The sequence below is a fragment of the Lycium ferocissimum genome, chromosome 7 (genome assembly GCF_029784015.1).
Source record: "Lycium ferocissimum isolate CSIRO_LF1 chromosome 7, AGI_CSIRO_Lferr_CH_V1, whole genome shotgun sequence".
Classification (NCBI taxonomy): Eukaryota; Viridiplantae; Streptophyta; class Magnoliopsida; order Solanales; family Solanaceae; genus Lycium; species Lycium ferocissimum.
In genome coordinates, this window is record NC_081348.1 from 1,988,635 (window position 1) to 2,010,191 (window position 21,557).

Below are 21,557 nucleotides of genomic sequence, written 5' to 3' on the forward strand. Positions count from 1 at the left end.
TTGTTATGGACAAAAAAGATGCATAAAATCTTTTTTTTTTTTAATGTAATAAAAAATAACAAAATTATTTAAATTTTAGATATCAAAGATATGCATACTTCACTAACTAAACATTAAAGAAAGTTAATACAATTTCAATAAATTTATAACTGAAGGTATAAAGTTTTAAGCTCTAAAGCACACATTTTAAATCTACTTGAAAATTAAATTCTTTCAAGATTGATGGAAGAAATTTATAATTGTAGCTTGTTTCGTAGATTTCAATGTCTTAGTGGTGATATAACGCTTGTTTTCCTTTTTGAAAATTATTCATAAATAAAAATAATACACAATGATATTTTTAGATTACAAATATGTAATATTCTGTCATAAATATAGTACTCAATATTTGATCAAAATCTCTACACTTGTTACTGGTAATCATAGATATTATATTTTTATAAAGATTATTAATTATTATATTACCAAAAAAAGAAGACAACTGTTATATGGGGGTAATTTTACAAAGAGTCTTCTGTTATAAAGTTGGTTGTTGTTGTTATAGGTAAAATGTTGTTATAGAGAAGTAAAATATAACATTAAAAATCAATTTTAAAAAAACTTAGCTGTTATAGAGAGGTGTTGTTATATGCGGATGTTGTTATAGAGAGATCTGACAGTATAATTCTCCCACATTTTGTGAACAATTTGTTCTCGTCGAGCATGCATTTCCAGATCAGCTGACCGAGAAGACGAAGTAGCATTGTTAATGCCCGTTAGTTGTTCATCGGTGTCATCAACATCTATATCATCATGTTCATACTTTGTAAATATTCCATCGTTGCTTTGGCGTTCCCCCAAAAAAATTGTGCAACACAAGCAATTACAATCCTAACTTGTGTGTCTATATCATAATTGTCCATGCACTGTGGGAGTATTCTGAATCTACTTTTTCATGCTCCTAATTTTCTTTCAATTACATTTGCATAGAGATTAGCGCCTATAGTTAAATAATTCTTTGTTGTTTTGAGTCTCTCTTTCACTCCCTCTGTAGTCTTGCAAATGATACCATATTCGTTTGAATGGATCTAAAAATCCTTTCGTATTCCGCAACCAACGTCAACAACATAATGTTTATCTATCAAAATAAATAAATGTAACTACTCAAACTAGCTAACAACAAATGAAATCTAATGTATTTCAAGTTATATACCTTATGGTGGAAAAGGAAATTTTGCCTCTGGGTCAACAATCGCATTCTCAAGAACTTTATTGTCATGTGCAGTACCTTCCCAACCAGTTGCGATAAAGGTGAACCGCACATCAAAATCACATACAGATAATACATTTTGCGAAGTAAATCCTTAGTGGTTATGATATGCTTGTTGTTTATTTTTTGGGACCTCCCCTTGTACATATGTCCCATCAATTGCACCAACACAATCCTACCAAACTCAAATATAGAATTCATCAATTAGAATAAAAGAAGCAGCGATAACTTTGTTTGCAGGACAATTTATTCCAATTCTCAAGTTCTGATCTACATGGCATTGGTAACTAAGAATACAACAAACGCACTATAGCTTCAACAAACTCACTATAGCTACTTCATTAGTGACGTTGTGAAATTTATTCACAAGATATCTAAGTCATTAAAAAAATAACTCTGCTTATTTGATCATAATCAAATAGAAAATGCATTTTTATAGCTTTGACAGAAGGTCATAGTAAAAAGGCATCTAACTTTATGTTCACAATAATTCAATTAAGTATTTAGCAACATCAAGATACAAAAATGCCAAACTATTGAGTCTTAGAAGCACTTGTTTCACAAAACTGTTGAGTCCATGTAGGGAAATTAGAAGATTGGTGTCACGACCCAACCCGAGGGCCATGACGGGCACCCAAAGCTAACCTACCAAGCACCACATGACATACATGCACCTCATAATCAAATCTAAGTGGACCACAAAGATAACTCATAAATATCATAATCTGTAAAGGCTTGAGTCCAAGAGATAAATGCACATCTATTCATTCGCTATCAAACTATGCCCATATATATATACACACAAAAGCTGACAAGGCTGCCAAAATGATATACAAAATATGAACTGATGAGGTTATAGAACATCTAACTATATACATCTATCTACGAGCCTCTACATGGAGTGCATAACATTGTAAGAACAAATGACAGGACCCCGCCATGCCCATATATACACAAAAGAATAGTACCAGCTAAACTGCAGCTCTGGAATGAGCAGAGCGCTCCTATACAATCACTGATGAAGTAGCCTAGAGGTCTGGTTCGTCTCCCTGTCTATCTGCGGGCATGAACGCAGCGTCCACAAATAAAAGGACGTCAGTATGAATAATGTACCGAGTATGTAAGGCATGAATAACAGAATAACAAAAGTATGAAGATAATCATAAGATAAAGCGATCAACATGTACCTCTGAATGCCTCTTAAGGCGGATGTCATGCATTCTTAGCTTCAAGAAAAAACATTATCATATATACACATATATAATATCCTGCTCGGCCATTTAGGCTCGGTGTTATCATCATATCATCATCATCTCACGTCCAGGGCATCCCGCATCCGGGGTAACATCATAATCTGCCCACTGCAGTGGTGTGCACATCTACGTGCCTGCCCAGCCGACTATAGCGCGGCTCAATGTGAGAAAATACATACATATATATAGCATGCATGAGAGCCCAAATAAAAGCTATAACTCTATTGGAGTGACGTAAGGTCGGTAGCCTCCGATTATCATTATGGAATTATCATCATAAACATATCTCATCTTGAAGGAACAATAACCATAAGGTGAGATCAACATCAATGAATAAGATCAATAATCATATGATAAAGATCAATAATCATGAGATAAATGTTAACAATATCATAAGAACATCAAGACCCATAAGCTTCTAGTATTTCTAGGAATGGAGTCATTATGAAGGACATTTGTGTAGGTTCGTATCAATATGATCATGCCATAAGAAAGAAAAGGGACAGCCTTAACATACCTTGTCTCCTTAGTTATACGGATCCCACAAGTCCTCGTACGCTCTACGAATGATTATCTATAGTAAACGAATTATCTGTATCAACAATGGGTCATAACTTATAAGAGAACTCATTTAGACATTTTTTCGAACATCTTATGTGCATAAGATTCATGTAACTTGTTTTACGCGATCCTATACATGTTTCGGTACCACCAAACCTTTACTAGCTCTTTTCCATTTTCATAACTCACTTAACAATCCAACAACTTCATACTACAACTTTATTTGCACAAACCAGCCCAACAACATCACAACCATATCAAGTATAGAACAATTCATAACTCAAACATAGGTAAGAACAAGTTCTAGCACAACTTAAACTTTACTTTCACAATTTCTCCTTCCCATAAGTTGTGTAAAGGCCAAATAATAATATAAACATGAAGATGGAGTAATAAATTACCTTCAATCACAAGGATAACTCTAGATTATAAATTCACTTCCAAGAAGTCTCCAAATTCAGCACAACAAGGGGAAAAACAATATGATGATGATCATGGAATTCTTGATGTTAAAATCACTTGGTTTGCCCTTGATTTTGGTCTTAGATCATAAGAGGACTTGTTGAGAGAGTTTTGGGAGTGTTTAGGTCCAAAATGGTGAAATAATGATTGAGGGTTGAATTGGGTCTTTTTATAGTAGTCTAGAAAATTCTGGACCGACATCATCTACAGCGAGGTCTGCGGCGTCGCAGACACTATCTGAGAGCCACATGTCATGTCTCAGACCTTGCTGATCATCAAAATTCTCTGTCACCATCTACTGCACCATCTGTGTCTCTCAGACATGGTCTGCGACTTACAGGTTGTGCTCTGAGAGCCACATATTGCGCCATAATGTGACACCTTATCGAACTTTCACTGAAACTTAACTCCGATGATCCGAAAAGTCTTAGAGCTTCTCGAAGCTTACTAAATATTGTTTTACTCTCTTATATACCCAAGATGGACATGTCTATCCTCATAACCTCAAAAAATTAGTCCCGCTTCCCAAGACTAGGACAACTAGTACTCGACGAAACTCAACGTACAAAAATGCGAGGTGTAGCATCCTTCCCCCCTTAGAAACATTCGTCATCGAATGTTAGACTCTTGAGGGTCTTACAAAAATTTTGGCAGAGTTTCCCATGTAATTGTACCACTACCAATTTGTCACAACAACTCAAAATATACAACGCCACAACAAAAAATAAGAATAATGGCCTCCCACAACCAGAAATTGTAAGAAATGAAACAATACGCACCTGAAGGCAGTGGTGTCTCTGTCTGCACTTCCTCTGGAAGTGGAAATAAGTGCGGATCCTTGGATCTCATATGTTACACCTTGGGGGAAATTCATGCTATTCGCATGATGAGTAGACTACCATAAGCCTAGAGTGTACATGGATCCCTTACAAGTAAGAAAGGGTACTTATTAATTCTAATTAAGATTCCAAAGACATTTGAGGCAAAAGAAGAAAGTTCGTCGGAGAAAGTTAAGGTAGAGTCATGTGAGAGTTTCACATCATTTGAGTTAAGAATTGCTTAGAATCACTTTGAGGAGAGATATGGAGCCCCTTGGATGGTTAATGAAGTATTATATAAGTTCCTAGAAGTTTTCATAACGATTGGAGGTCAAATGAATCAAAGAGAGCACGATTGCGCAAAAATCGGGAAAATTGGGGCAGTGTGCGCTCGCACACTGAGTGTGCTGAGCCGCACACTATGCGCCAACTCCCCAAATTGGGAGAGCTCACTGCCCAGCACCTCCCCTAAGTGGTGGGGAGAGTGTGCGACCGCACACTCAGTGTGCAAGGTCGCATACTCTCGGCCAACTTGGTCGGGGAGTGAAAATGCTACCTTTTTAAATCCCAAATGACCCTAAGTTCATTTCCAACCTTCCCCACTTATTTATCCACCTATGTAGACACTTCCAAAGAGTTCCTAAGGGTTTCATACCACCTACATCCTTCCATAACTATCTAAAGAGAGAATCATCATTAACTCACCAAGGTAATCCAAGAAAGGTGATTGTTCTTGACTTCTTTCAAAGCTAGACTAAATTTGGTCTTGAAAGGAGTTGAGCCAGGCGAGGTTCCTTAACCATAAGGTATGTTTTCCATCTTATTTATATGGTTTTAGGGATGTAAAGGTTTAGTGACCCCTTATAAAGGAAAAGAATTGTTACACCCCTCGGCTTCGTAGTGGTAGAACTTATGATTTCTTAGTTGGGTATGCCTTGGGAATTAAGACCAGAGCCCGAGTTTTGGAGATAGAAAGTGTCTTACCCCGTGTGCAATGGTACCAGCAGGTATTCCTGGTGATTTACAGGATTAGAAGTTGAACGAATCGAATCGACGCAATCCGAACTGAAGCGGAAAAGTCTGCAGGCACCAGTCGTGATCGACGGGTCGTCGAACCTGTCAACGGACCGTCGTTGTACGGCATCGATAGGGTTCCGCAGCCCTGCATTCTGCAGGCGCAGATCGACGAGCACGTCGACGGACCGTCGACCCGCTCGTCGAACCGGACCACTGAAGCATTTAATTCTCCGAGTATAAATACATGATCCACGACTTTATGTCTTATTTCTCTCATTCCCAGATTAGAAAACCCTAATATTTTGCTCTCCCAACATTTATGGCATAGTAGTGAAGATTTGACAAGACCCGGACCCGTAAACCTTAGAGCTTGTGAAGAAGGTTGTTTCTAGGGTTTTTCCAAGAATGGGAAACTTAGGAAGTTGAAGTTAAAGTGATTCTTGGGATTCTTGACCCCTCAAGGTATGTAAATGATTTTTACCCTTGTATTTAAGTTAGTTACTAAGAGTTTTGGTGGTTCATGTAAAGAGAAGATAGCTATGAAAGTGATAAGTCAATGAAAGGTTAAATAGTTCTTTTGGGGTTATGTCAAGAGATGATTGAGAGATGTGTTTGGGTATATCTTGTTATGAGGGTGTTGCCATTAATGTTATCCTTGATATTGTAGTTAAGATTGGATGGAAATAGGAGTTGAGGGTTTTCTACGTTTTCAAGGGATATGTTGTCCATAGTTGTTAAGCTCTTTTGTAATTATGATGATTAGTGAGTAAGGTGAATAGCCTAATTAAGGCCTATGTTATCTTAATTGTAGACTTATGAGTTCAAGGAATAAGAGTTGGACGAATGAATATATCTCCAGGTATGTTAAGGTTATTCCTTTTTTTTTTTTTTGGCATGATCCCATGATATGAACCGATAAACGAGTAAGAGAGTTTCCATATTACTCTATTCTTATAAGTACTAAGAGAAATACAGTTTTGATGTTCCCGTACCCCGGCTATGGTATTTCCCCATATTCAGACCTTGTGATTTCTTGTCCTAGTAGTATGAGTCCAGTAAGGCCCATGAGAGGCAAACTGTCATTTTATTGTTTTAAGAATCTTGTCGTTCAGTTCTACTTGCACTATGCATTCACTTTCAGTTCTCAGGGGTACAGTGAAGGGCACACTTGACAGGGGGTGAGGGTGTGACCTGTGATATTACGTTGTACATGTGAAAGGCACACTTGACAGGGGTGAAGGTGTGTCTTATGAGTGATCCAGGGGTGACCTATGATGTTGGAGTGTATACATGAGAAAGGCACACTTGACAGGGGGTGAAAGTGTGGCCTGTGATGTGACAATGAGGTGTGTACCTCCTATATATATGTGTGTGTGTGTGTGTGTGTGTGTGTGTGTGTGTGTGTGCATGTCCATGTTTTCTGACATACAGATTTAGTCAGAGGCAGACAGATACTAGTTCATACAGATTCATGCAGATAGTCATTCCAGCTTATGAGTTCAGATTTTATTCATGATTTCTATACATATATACATGTTGTCTTTATGCCTTACATATTCAGTACATTATCCGTACTGACTCCCCGTTGCTCGGGGGGCTGCGTTCATGCCGCGAGTACGGGTAGACGGAGGTGGTCCGGATTAGTAGACCTTATCCGGCGGCGATCGGTGCACTCCATTCGATCCGGAGTTGCGGTCTATTTTGGTAGGCCATTCTTTTGAGATGTATATAGATAGGTAGAGGTCTGTAGACAGTTGTATGTAGTAGTCAGCCTAGCTGGCTTGCATTGTTCTTCCGCATGTTATGTATATATATATACAGATTGTACGGAGTTTGGATGTTTCCTCTTTATGAGATTAGTTTGTGCCATTTATCGGCTATTGATGCTTAGTACGTTTCAGATAAGTGTTTAGGGGTGTTTGGTCGCTAGAGGTCAGACTCCTTGTCATGGCTCATCGGTTTGGGTCGTGACAAGAATTAAAGTGGAGAAGCCATGGATGTTGTAGTGAGGAAGATGACTATGATGCAAACTTGAAAAGGGGATTTTGGTTGGAATTGATGCTAAATTGAATATAATTACTTGAATATGATATTATGGATGTTGATAGTGTGATTTGGAAGCTGTATTATGATATGGTGAAAGATAGTGAAATAGAGGAAATGTTGCCCAAATTCCGTTAGCCTCTAGTTACTCTAAATTGATCTTAAGCGTATTTTCCATAACCTAAATTTAGTACAAATTTTCTTAAATGCAGAGTTGTGAGCTTAGAAGGAGAACGTTTAGTTGTTAAGAAGACGCAAAGGTATGTAAGGCTAGTCCTTTTCTTTCGTAAAGGCATGACTCTTATATTACTATCTTCTATACTTTTCCATGACCTTCTTACATCCCAAAAGCTGGATGTTTATGATTCTTAAGAGTTTCTTATGAGATAGAGAAGAGATATGTTCTATGATAATGATGATGATGATGATGCTATTTCTAGAAATTCAAAGATTATGAGATGATGTCATTATGAGCTTGATAACCCTATTTCATGATTTCATTGGTGCTATTCTTGTTGTCGTCATCCCTTATGATATTAGTTCCTTCAAGGTGAGACATAGCAATGATGATTATTCCATAATATAATCGAAGGTTATCGATCTTACGTCACTCCAATAGAGTTATGGTTTTTACTTGAGCTCTCATGCATGCTTTATGTTATGTATATGATGATGATTACACCATGCCAAGTTGGCCTGGCAGACACCACTACGATAAGCGTAGTGGGCAGCTATGATGATAATTACACCATGCCTAGTTGGCCGGGCAGACACCACTACGAAAGCGTAGTGGGCAGCTATGATGATAATTACACCGTGCCTAGTTGGCCGGGCAGACACCACTAGTGGGCGGCATGAGATGGTTACCCCGGACGCGGGTTAACGATGATCACACCGTACCTATATGGTTGGGCAGTTTATATTTATATATATACATATGATATGATGTTGTTTTGATATGAGAGTTAGCATGCATGACTCCGCCTTAAGACACAATCAGTCACAGGTTACCTCTTCATCTTATGTTCTCTTATTTCTTTATTATACTGTTGTACATGCCTTACATACTCAGTACATTGTTCGTACTGACGTCCTTTTTTTTATGGACGCTGTGTTCATACTCACAGGTAGACAGAGAGACGGTCCGAATTCCTAGGAGCATATTCAGCAGACATATAGGAGCACTCCACTACTTCAGAGTTGCCGCTCATTGGTATATTCTTTTGTGTACATACTTGGGTATGGTGGGGTCCTGTCCCGTCCTTATGATTTCAGTATTCCAGTTAGAGGCTCGTAGATACTTATGTGTGGGGTAGTAGATGTTATGTGACCTTTTCAGTGTATATCCTGTACATCATTTTGTGGCCTTGTGGCTTATGTATATGTGTGTTCTGAGAAGTGCACGAGGATCGTTTTCTAATAAGCTTTGCGTTGGGAATGGTGTATGTTCACGTTGAGTTTGATGATAAGTTCGATAGGTGGTGCTCGGTAGGATAGCTCCGGGTACCCGTCATGGCCCTCTAGTTGGGTCGTGACATCATATCCTCTTCAGCTTCCCAAGTCATCTCTTCCATATTCTTGTTCCTCCAAAGGACTTTAACTGAAGCTACATCTTTAGTCCTTAACCTCCAAACTTTTGTATCTAGTATGGCAATGGGAACCTCTTTGTAAGAAAATTGCTCGGTAACCTGAACATCATCTACGGATACAACTCTGGAAGGATCTCCTATACACTTGCGAAGCATTGACACATGGAAAACCGGATGAACTGACACCAAATCTGAAGGTAGATCTAACTCATAGGCCACTTGTCCCACTCTGCGTACAATCTTGTAAGGCCTAATGTATCGTGGACTAAGCTTACCTTTCTTACCAAACCTCATAACTCCTTTCATAGGCGATACCTTCAAGAATACCCAGTCATTAACCTAGAATTCTAAATCTCGTCGATGATTATCTACGTAGGACTTCTGACGACTCTGGGCTGCCAATAATCGATCCTGAATAAGCTTAACCTTCTCCATTGCTTGCTGAATCAAATCTGGCCCTATTAATTTAGATTCCCTAACTTCGAACCATCTAACTGGTGATCTACACTTCCGTTCATATAAAGCCTCATACGGGGCCATATGGATACTGGAATGATAGTTATTATTATACGCGAACTCACTAAGCGGCAAATAATCATCCCAACTACCTTTGAAGTCTAGCACACATGCCCACAACGTATCTTCAAGAGGCTGAATAGTACGCTCAGCCTGTCCATCAGTCTGGTGTTGAAATGTTGTTCTAAGACTTACTTGAGTCCCCAAACCCTTCTAGAAAGACTTCCAAATATTAGCTGTAAACTGCGCACCTCTGTCGGAGATGATTCATACCGGCACACCGTGGAGTCATACTATTTCCTTGATATAAAGCTCTGCATAATCTTCAGCTGAGTATGTAGTCCTGATAGGTAGAAAATGAGCCGATTTTGTAAGTCTATCAACAATTACCCATATGGAATCAAAATTACGCTGAGATCGAGGCAAACCTGTAATAAAATCCATGTTGATTACTTCCCATTTCCAAGTCAGAATTTCAATGGCTTGTAATAATCCACCGGGCTTCTGATGCTCAATCTTTGCCTACTGACAGTTAGGACATTGAGCTACAAACTCTGCTATGTCTTTCTTCATTCCGTCTCACTAATAAATTAACTTAATATCATGATACATCTTTGTCGCTCCCGGATGAACAGAATAACGGGAATAATGGGCTTCACCCAAAACCTGGCGACGTAACCCTACAATATTAGGAACACATAGTCTGCCTCGGTATCTAAGAACTCCATCTGCAGAAATCTCAAATGGTGAATTTTTCTTCCAAGGAGAAGTATCTCTGTAATGAACTAACATGGGATCCTCTTGTTGTCGCTCTTTCACCTCAACTACTAAAGGCGAGACAGCTGAATCCTGAATTGTAACTCTCGTATCGCCCGAGTCCAATAATCGAACTCCTAGGCTAGCTAACTACTGAAGCTCACGAGCTAACTCCCTTTTCTCTGGCTGGACATCACATATGCTACCCATGTATCTATGGCTAAGAGCATTGGCTACTACGTTCACCTTTCCAGGATGGTACAAGATGCTAACATTATAATCTTTCAATAGCTCCAACCACTACCTTTGCCACAAATTCAACTCCTTCTGCTTGAAAATATACTGGAGACTCTTATAGTTTGTATAGATGTTAACATGGATGCTATATAAATAGTTCCTCCACATCTTCAATGCATGAATCACTGCAGCCAATTCTAGATCATGGGTCAGATATTTTTTCTCGTGTTTCCGCAACTATCTTGAAGCATAAGCAATAGATTTACCGTGTTGAATCAGTACACAACCTGGTCCAACACCTGAAGCATCATAATAGATAACATAGCCTTCCAATCCTTTTGGAAGTGTCAGAACCGGGGCCGAAGTCAATCTATTCTTCAACTCCTGAAAACTGCGCTCACAAGCATCCGTCTATTGAAATTTAGCTGATTTCTGAGTTAGCTTCGTCAGTGGTGCAGAAATAGAAGAAAAACCTTCTACAAATCTTCTGTAATAACCTGCCAAGTCCAGAAAACTACGAACTTCCATAGGTGTTGTAGGTCTCGGCCAAGTCTTCACAGTTTCAATCTTACGGTACCCACCCAAATACCATCAGCCGAAATAATATGCCCCAGAAAAGTTACAGAATTCAACCAGAACTCACATTTAGAGAAATTCGCATACAACTCTCGGGCCTCAAGAACTCTAAGGACAGCACGTAAATGATCTGCATGCTTTGCTTCGGATCGAGAATATACCAGAATATCATCGATAAACACAATCGCAAATGAATTTAGGAAAATCCTGAATATACTATTCATCAAATCAATAAATACTACTGGTGCATTAGTCAATCCGAATGACATTACCCAAAACTCGAAATGACCATATCTAGTTCTAAAAGTTGTCTTCAGAATGTTTTTCTCTCTAACTCTCACCTGGTGATACCCTGATCTTAAATGTATCTTTGAGACCATTTACCACCCTGCAACTGATCAAATAAATCATCAATTCTGGGTAATGGATATTTATTCTTGATAGTCACCTTGTTTAGCTATCTATAATCAATGCACATCCGCAAGGAGCCATCTTTCTTTCTCACAAATAACACTGGTGCTCCCCACGGTGACGTACTAGGTCTGATAAAATCTTTCTCAAGCAAGTCTTTCAATTGCTCCTTTAACTCTCTTAACTCGGCAACTGCCATTCTATAAGGAGGAATAGATATTGGCTTAGTATCTAGTAGTACATCAACAGCAAAATCAATCTCGGGCTCTAGTGGAAAACCTGGAAGCTTGTCCGGGAATACATCCAGAAACTCATTAACTACTGGGACAGACTGAAGAGTCGGCAGCTTTGCTTCTGTATCTTGAACCCGTACAAGATCATAAATGCAACTCTTAGCAATCATCTTTCTTTCCTTAAGATAGGAAATAAACCTACCTTTCGGCGATACTGTATTACCCTTCCATTCCAGAACTGGCTCTCCCAGAAACTGAAAATGAACCATTTTCGTTCTACAATCAACATTGGCATAATAAGAAGCCAACCAATCCATAACCATAATAACATCAAAATCTACCATATTTAATTCAATCAAATCTGCCATAGTATGACGATCACAGACTATAACCACACAATTTCTATACACCCGTCTAGCTATCACTGGGTCATCAACGGGTATAGATACCTCAAAAATTTTAATCGACTCAGGTTTTACCCCAAACCGACCGGCAATATAAGGAGTAACATACGACAACGTAGAACCTGGATCAATCAATGCATTCATGTCATGAGAAGATACTGATAATATACCTGTAACAACATCGGGCGAAGACTCAAGATCCTGTCGTCCAGCCAGTGCATAGATGCAGCTCTGTGGATAGCTCGAACTAGACGCTCCCTCTCTGCCTCCACCATTGCCTGCTGACGTCTGAGAGCCTTTCCCCATAGGGTGTACAGACGAGGTCGAACCAGCTGCTGATCCTGTGGGCTGAACTATACCTCTACCACCTCTCGATGGACAGTTACGCAACATATGTCATGTCTGACCGCAGGCATAACAAGCATCTGAACTTAACTGGCACTGTCTCGAATGTAGGTTACCATACTGAGTACATCGTGGTAAAGGTGGCCTTATCTGTCCTGAATCACCCCTATACTGGGAATTCGAGGCTCTAGAACTCTGACCCGGCCCAGAATGAATAGGTCGATCAAATCTTTGGCCTGTAAATCGCGAAGGTGCACTAGCCGCTGAATGGTTGGAGTGCCTAAAATACTGTTGCCTCTGACCCCCTCTGATCTCACTAACAACACCTGAGGATCTAGCTCTCTTACTATAACACCTATCATGCTCATGCTCAACCCTCCGCTGCTACTGACGTTCCTCAAGATTCTGAGCGTGTGCCTATATATATATATATTCATTTCTTAAGGTTAGGTTTGTGGGCCTACCTAAGCTCATCAGTTTACTATTTTCACCCATAGTTGGGCCTTCACGTCATTTTCACCCATGACTGGGCCTTCAAACAATATTAGCTTCCCTTGTCTTCATTTGGACTCGATAAAAGAAATAGTGTTGGGCCTCTGGCCCAACCAGGTTTAATGCAAGAGTGGCCCGAATGGCCAAAGTTGAGATTTACATGAGACGCGAAGAGGATGAGGATTAGTATCTATCTTAAGTATTCAAAATAATATGTAATTAGTTAAAGTAAAGTAGACAAAACCAACAAGCATGAAGATAAACAAGTGAGATGAAATAAATGGGCCTCTGTCAAAATAAAACAAGTTCAGGCCCAAGCAGGTCATCAAAAAAGCGAGGACTAGCAGGTTGAGCTAAACACACATCAGGTTTTAATACAAAGGCCCCATAGGTATTAGAGATGAAGCAGTCCTTAAATGGAAAAACACTTAACAACAGTCTGAGATAGATGATACAGGTCATATACACCAAATATACTAACTGATATATATATTGGATGTTTGCAGAGTTGAATATACTCTGTATATTTTGAGTATATTCCCCTTGCATACCCCAGAAATCCAATTATTCAAATGAAGAAACAGGAAAAGACACTCATGGGGTGCTCAATATGCATTTAGATCAAGATGGACTATGGATAAATATTTAACACAAACAACCATCAAAATTTTCAATTATATGCAATTCGGTCAAATCATCATGCTAGAAGGTTTTTAGATTAAAACAGGACACATTCATGTAGTAATATATCACGACAACGAACCAAGCAGGACTAAATTTAGCAATATACAAGAGCCAAATATGATTCCTTAGGAACGGTGCATAGGATCAGATCACATAGGCATAGCATGTGGTCCTTATTAAACATTAACAACAGGGATTCAGCCTAACAGGATAGGGAATAACAGGTTAATATCTTAAGCATGATCAAATCTAACAGAAACTAACAATATGGTCCAAATAGGCAGAGTATCTTTTCATTTAGGCATTCAAACCTTTTCTGGTGTTATCTTTCATCTTACCACACTATAAGAACATATTTGACACAATAAATGAACCAACAATAACATGAATAGGACTATATCACATGCTTGGGAAGAAACATAGGCAGAAACTGGACTAACATATACTTTATAGCATGATTTGAAGCTAATAACACCTACAATCCTACCACATAATGATTGGACTGACCAAAAACTCTACTAAGACATCACATAAACATGCTTAACTAGAATAAGCCAGGCTATACTAATACACAAAACACATTTAACCAATACAGATTAACCCAAGCTAATACACAACATCATGCTTAACTAAACAGACTAAACCATAAGACATACTTAACTAAACGGACTAGGCTAAGTTAACATACAAGATATGATTATGTAAACAAACTAATCTAAAACTAATACACAAAACATATTTAACTAGGCTAAACTAATACATAATTATACACAGAAATCAGAAAAATTTACTAAAAATAAAAGGAGAGGGGATTACCTCTTTGATGCGCAGCCTAATGTCGAGAATGGACTTGGAGATTCCCTTTGCCTCCTTACAATACCAACTCAGCCAACACACAAATAAAAGAGAACTTTTAAACTTTGAACTAAATAAAAAATTAAAGGTCTTAAGCATAAATTGTTAGAAACCCTAGGTATTCGATATTTTTGAATATGCAAAGTGATATTCGATTGTCCACGTCTGTTTAACAAATGAGAATTGGGATCCTATTTATAGAATCCTGAAATCAAGCAAACCCTAATTCTCAACCGATGTGGGATTTTTCAATTTCTGAGAATTGTTCTTCTCAAATCCCTATCCAACGGTTGAGATATGGGTCAAACAAACAGTCAAAGGTCAGATTTGACCTAAATAAGTCGATCCGCATGGCTTTATACAAACCAATGAAAAATCGATATCCAAATCGTATGCAAAGAAAAATCATTAATGATTTCAGGCATATTACCTTGATTTGATAAAAAAAAAAAGTGAAAAAGAGGGTGATTTATACCTTGTTTGGGTTGCGTTTGGTGAAATAGAGTGAAAGCCATAAATGCTTTGCCTCAAATGGCCATACAAACCTGGCAAAAGACTTTTCTCTTCTGAAACTTTGCAAAAAACAGCGATGTTAACGAGGAGAGAGAGAAATGTACAGTGCGGCTAGGGTTTTGACAAGGGAGAGGAAAGGGTAAGGGGGTAGAGGTGTGTTTGGTGAAAAATGAAAGGTGTAGAGGGTCCCCCCCCCCCAAACTTGTCATTGGGCCCGGTCAGTCCGACTTATGCTGGACTCGGTCCATTTTAAAAGACTAATGGGTTGTTCTAATTATACACATGACAATACATGTATACTACATGTATATCCGTGAATATATGCGTATACATACCGAATTTTGACACTTATTTTGATACAAAACTATAATTAAGAAAAGACTAATTAATTTAGACCCTTAATCATAATTAGATAAGCCTAATCAAACACATAAAGACTAAATTTGCAAACAATGTCCTTTAATTGACTTGATCTTAAGACCAGGCTATTTCCATTATGGCCTTATTTAGTCCAATCAGCCAAATTAAGGTAAAAAAAAAAAAAAAAAGGACCTTAGTTAATCAAACCAATGAATTTGACCCTTTCAAATAAAGTCACAATTAAACTAATCAAACAATTAAAAGGCTATTTTTACAATAATGACCTCAATTGGGTCAAATCATAGATTTGGCCTTTCAAGTGATGGTCATACTTAAACTAGCAATTGATTATTTCAATTGTAGCCACTTAGCCATACAATAAGCAATTTTATGGAATTAATCATAATTAAATCACTCAATTAACTATGACGAAATTCCAATAATTGCATATGCAAGATTGAATTGAGGGGTAAAATGATTAAGTCATTTAATCAATCAAATTCCTAGAATTAAACAAAGTGAAATACTTGTTAATTAACAATGTAACAATTTAAATAATTAAATAAATAGTTGTTGTAAATTATTTTTTCTCTTGGTTAAATTTAGCAAAAGTATCATAATTGTAGATATGTGAATTAATTTCCAAATGATTTATAATATTACAAAAATTATTTTACCAAATAAGAATGGTAAAGTATTATCTAAATAACTTTTATAAAATCATTTTGACTTTTAAAAATTTATATTTCACTCTGTTTAAGATCAAAGGACTCCGGGTAATTAAATGAATTAGGGGAGGTCAAAAATTAGTGTCAACAATAAGTACTCGTTCCCGAGGATTGATGATTTCTTTGACCAGTTGTAGGGTGCTAGATGTTTCTCAAAGATAGATCTGAGGTCAGGTTACCATCAAGTTAGGGTTAAGAAGAAAGATATTCTAAAGACAGCTTTCAAGATTAGATATGGTCATTTTGAGTTTGGTGTGATGTCATTCGTCTTGACTAATACCCCAACAATATTTATGGATTTAATGAACCGCATATTTATACCTTTCTTGGATCAGTTTGTGATTGTATTTATCGATGATATTCTAGTCTATTCGCGAACAGAAGTAGAACATCCAGAACATTTGCATGCGGTACTCAGGATCTTTCAAGATTGAAAGTTGTATGTAAAGTTCTCTAAATGTGAGTTCTGACTAAACTTTGTGGCTTTTTTGGGGCACATTATTTCAGGAGAGGGCATCAGGGTGGATACGCAGAAGATAGAAGCCGTGAAGAATTGGCCTAAATCCACCACACCAATAGAGGTTCGTAGTTTTTTGGGTTTGGCAGGTTATTATAGGGGATTTGTTGAAGGTTTCTCTTCCCTTTCAGAACCACTGAAGAAGCTGACTCAGAAGGAAGCTAAGTTTCGGTGGACTGATGCTTGTGAGCAGAGTTGAAGGACAGATTGACTTTAGCGCCAGTTCTGACACTTCCAGAGGGTCCAGAGGTTATGTGATTTATTATGACACTTCAAGCATTGGATTGAGTTGTGTGTTGATGCAGCATGGTAAGGTTATTGCTTATACTTCAAGGCAGCTGAGGAAGCACAAGAAGAATTATCCGACCCATGATTTAGAGTTAGCTGCAGAGATTCATGTGCTAAAAATGTGGAGGCATTACTTATATGGCGTTCATATTGATATATATATATATATATATATATATATATAGAGAGAGAGAGAGAGAGAGAGAGAGAGAGAGATCATAAGAGCCTTCAGTATATCGTCAAGCAGAAGGAGTTGAATTTGCGTTAGAGGCGGCGGTTAGAGTTGTTAAAATATTATGATGTTGACATTCTGTTCCATCCAGGGAAGGCAAATGTAGTGGCTGATGCTCTTAGTCGCAAGTCCATGGGTAACCTATTTTATTTATGGTCAGAGAAATGGGAGTTAGCTTATGAGCTTCACCAGTCGACTAACCTAGGAGTTCGATTAGTGGAATCGGGCGATGCAGGAGTTACAATTCAGGATTCGGCAACCTCACTGTTAGTAGCTGAGGTTAAAAAGCATCAATACGAGGATCTCATGCTAGTCCATTATAGAGATACAACTTCTTAGAAGGGGAAGTCTTCATTTAAGATTACTGAAGACGGAGTCCTCAGATATCGGGGTAGATTGTGTGTTCCAGACGTTGCAGGGTTACGCGGACAGATTTTGGGAGAAGATCATTATTCTCGCTATTCTATTCATCCAAGGACAATGAAAATGTATCATGATAGCAGGTAAGTTTACTAGTGGGACGGTGTCACACCCCGATCTCACTAGGGTGTGATGGGCACCCGACCCCATATTTGGAGCCGAGCGAACCCGCTGACTCTTATTACACATATGAACTTATGAATCGCTTAGAAATGAATACATAGAATTTTTTTTTTCATAAGTAAAATCTGACATGATATAAGACTCGTAACACGAGACGTGATAACATATTGGCTGTTGGAGCCGCTTACAGACTGACAACCCAATAACCACGACTCTGTCTGCAAAGTCTCTAACTCCGAACAAAACATCATGGCACATATGCTCTGACTCGGCAGCACTCCAGGACAAGTGGAGCCTACCAACCCCGCTGGACATCTTCTATGCTAGCTTCAGCTCATCTGGGTTCACCTGCGCGGCATGAAACGCGACCCCGAAGAAGAGGCCGCACGAGCAATGTACCGAGTATGTAAGGCATGGATGGTAACATAGAAAGAGACATAATCATGTGCAACAACAATGTGGAGATGTAGAGCATATCTGTACATATGAGACATATCACGTATAAGGAGTAAGTCAGGCATATGGAACATGTCATGTGTAAAGTCAGAATCGTACGTATGGAACATATCATGTAAAGTCAGAACCGGTACATAGGGATCATATACGTAAAGGCGTAACCTCGTACATAGGAATCATATCATGTAAAGTCGTGACTCGTGCATATGAGTGCCCACAAGGGGCGGATGCCATGCATACTTGTCTGGTCATATGGTATCATAGCGCCGAACAAGTCGGCTCGCCCACATAGCGCCGAAATACTCCGGCTCGCCCATAAATCCCGCGTCCGGGCATCCCGCGTCCGGGATGATAAGCCAGCTGACCAGGTGGCAATGAAACATGTATCCCTTCCCATTCCCCACATATACATGTATCCCATCCCCCCAACCCATGTACATATACAGGTATGGCATGCATGAGAGCCCAAAGAAAGTCATGTATTCATCGGAGTGACGTAAGGTCGAAAACCTCCGATTACATTATGGAATAATCATGGTCGTCATGTCTCACCTTGAAGGAACGATAATCATAAGGCGAGACTACCAACGGAGAATAACATTAAGAGAACGTAGACATATCATATCGTATCATATCATATCATATCATGTCATATCATATCATCTCATATCATATCATGTCGGGTCATATCATGTCATGTCATGTCGTGTCATAGACATTTTCTCATGTCTGACATCATCATTATCATCATAGAATCATAGTCATTGTTTTAGTCATAAGAACTTTCAAAATCATACAACTTGGATTTGGAGAAAAATGAATACTTTGGAAAACATTTAGGAACTTTTATGAAGAAAATCTTGCCTTGGAACCGAGGGATTAGTTAAAACAGCTATTATTTAGTAGTCAGAATAATGTCCGAAAGTTTCCTTTAACTGTGATACAGAAATAAACCAAATGGAGCCATAGAAGGAAATTAGGGAATAGTGGGCCCACCTCGAGTCAAATGAGGTGGCGTATACAATTTATGCATGTTACATTCCATGACGTTACTTATGGGAGTTTTAGGGTAGTCGGGTCCTATTTGTGCGAGTTCTAGTTGTTTAGGAACTTTTTCTAACATTTCACACAGTTTCTGGTTCAATTCCACTGAATGAAAAAGAGGAAACTTTAGGTGCGGATTCCGAAGAATGGAGTTGTCCCCGAGGTTCATATCCAACCTAGTATGTCTAAGACATGCCAAAGAAGGGAGAGTAAAACCTTACATACCTTTCCCGCCTCATGTGCGACTCCAAATTCAAGTTCCAAATCCACCAAAATCTACAAATTGGTCACATTTACCAAACCTTAGTTAGAGCATTTAGAAGTGAAATCTTAAGGTAGCACTTGTCTACCGAAATTTTGGCAGCATTTCCCTATAAATACTCCATCCCACCAAGTTCAACTTGGCCAATTTCAATCAACAACAATCCTGTGAATTCAACCCGCCAAACTATCAACAACAATGCCAACAATCATACTAACAATTTCGATAATCAACCCCAAGTACATTCTAACAATTTCATCAACATACTACTTCCTTCAAGATCTTTTAACTCCAATAAGAATCATAACAACCAAAATATTTATGTGCCAACAACATCATACTAACAACATTACCTTCCATGCATGCAAGAATATTATGTTTAATTTACATGAACTTCTAAAACAAGCCTCCAACTACTTCAATTTCACTAGAACCATCCCATCTTCATTATCAACATAACATCCTCAACAACCACAACCAACTACTAGATAAAATAATTAACACATAATTCCTACACACACATATACATACACGGCCACACCCCTATATTCACATTCTTCATGAATCTCATTCATTTTTATACACCACAATGTGCACAAACATCCATAGCATATAAGAAAATAATTAAACCTTACCTTTCTTTCTTTTTTTCCTCAATTCTCCACTTGGCTATAAATTACAACTTGCATGAATATGTGTTTTTCTTGCTCCAATGAATACCCCACTTTGCTAAGGACCCTCCAATTAGTAGTTTGGCTAGAAAAGAATAATTTTCGGTGAAATTTTTTCCAAAGTTCTTGTGGAACTTGGTATGGCCGAATGGCCATGAAGTCTTGCTCCTTCTCTTTTTTTTTTTTTTTTTTTTTGTGTTCTCTTCTTTCTCTTGAATAAAATGATGACTTCTCCCACACTTATATAGATATATAGTCCCCATAGTCATGTGAGGGGCACATGCCTCTCCTTCAATTTTCTAGAGTTTTCTTTTCTTTTTCTTCTTCTTTTTCTTCTTTTTTTTTCTAGACTTTTCTTCAAATTTCCCACAAGATGACCAATTATTTTCTTTTTCTCTTTTCTCTTTTTTTTTTTCGGCCTCTTCCAAGAAATTTCTTGAATACTCGTGAAATGACCATTTTGCCCCTAGCCTCTTTCAATATTTCCATGAACCTTTTTTTCAATTTTTCCTTTTTACCCTTACCCTTTCTCAATATTTCCATACCACTAATGTTCATAAATAACATTCAAAACCAACTTGTACATTAAAATAAAATTGGAACCTAGTCTTGTCCTTAACTTCTCACCATTGTCTCGCAATATCCGAACGTATGAAATACGGGCTATAACAGACGGGATGAAGAAAGATATAGCTGAGTTTGTAGCTCAATGCTTAAATTATCAACAGGTTAAGGTTGTGCAGTAAAACACCGGTGGTTTGCTACAGAGTATAGAGATTCCGACTTGGAAATGGGAAGCGATCAATATGGATTTCATTATAGGATTACCCCTTTCTCAGCATAAGTTTGATTCGATATGGGTGATTGTTGATAGGCTTACAAAGTCAGCACTAGGGGTGTACAAAGTAAACTGACAAACCGCACCAAACCGATAAGCCGAGTCAAACCGAGAAAAAAACCTGACTAGTGGTTTGGTTTGACTTGGTTTGGTGTTGGAAAAAAAATCGACTATAATTGGTTTGGTTTGGTTTTAGCTAAAAAAGTCAAATTGAACCAAACCAGCCTGACATTATATGTATTCAATCTTTAAAATATTTTATACATAAAAATATTTATTTGTAATGTAATTTACAAATATTTCTTAAATTTTTTCCTTTTTTTTTTTTTTTTTTATCTATTATCATATTATTCAAGCTTGAACTTAGAATTTTGAATATTAATAAGTTTTATATCCTATGGATGTTAGTAACTCAAATAAACTCCAAACTAAACCAACTCAACACTAATGATAACAAAAGAAATTCAATCTACCACTAAGAGTGACAATAATGTTGGATATCTATTCTTTCGTTTTGCATAATCGGTTTAGAGGGTGAAAATACATAACTTAAGTTTTTTTTCTTTGTCATATAACTAATACTTGTTAGCTGTACTTATTTTAG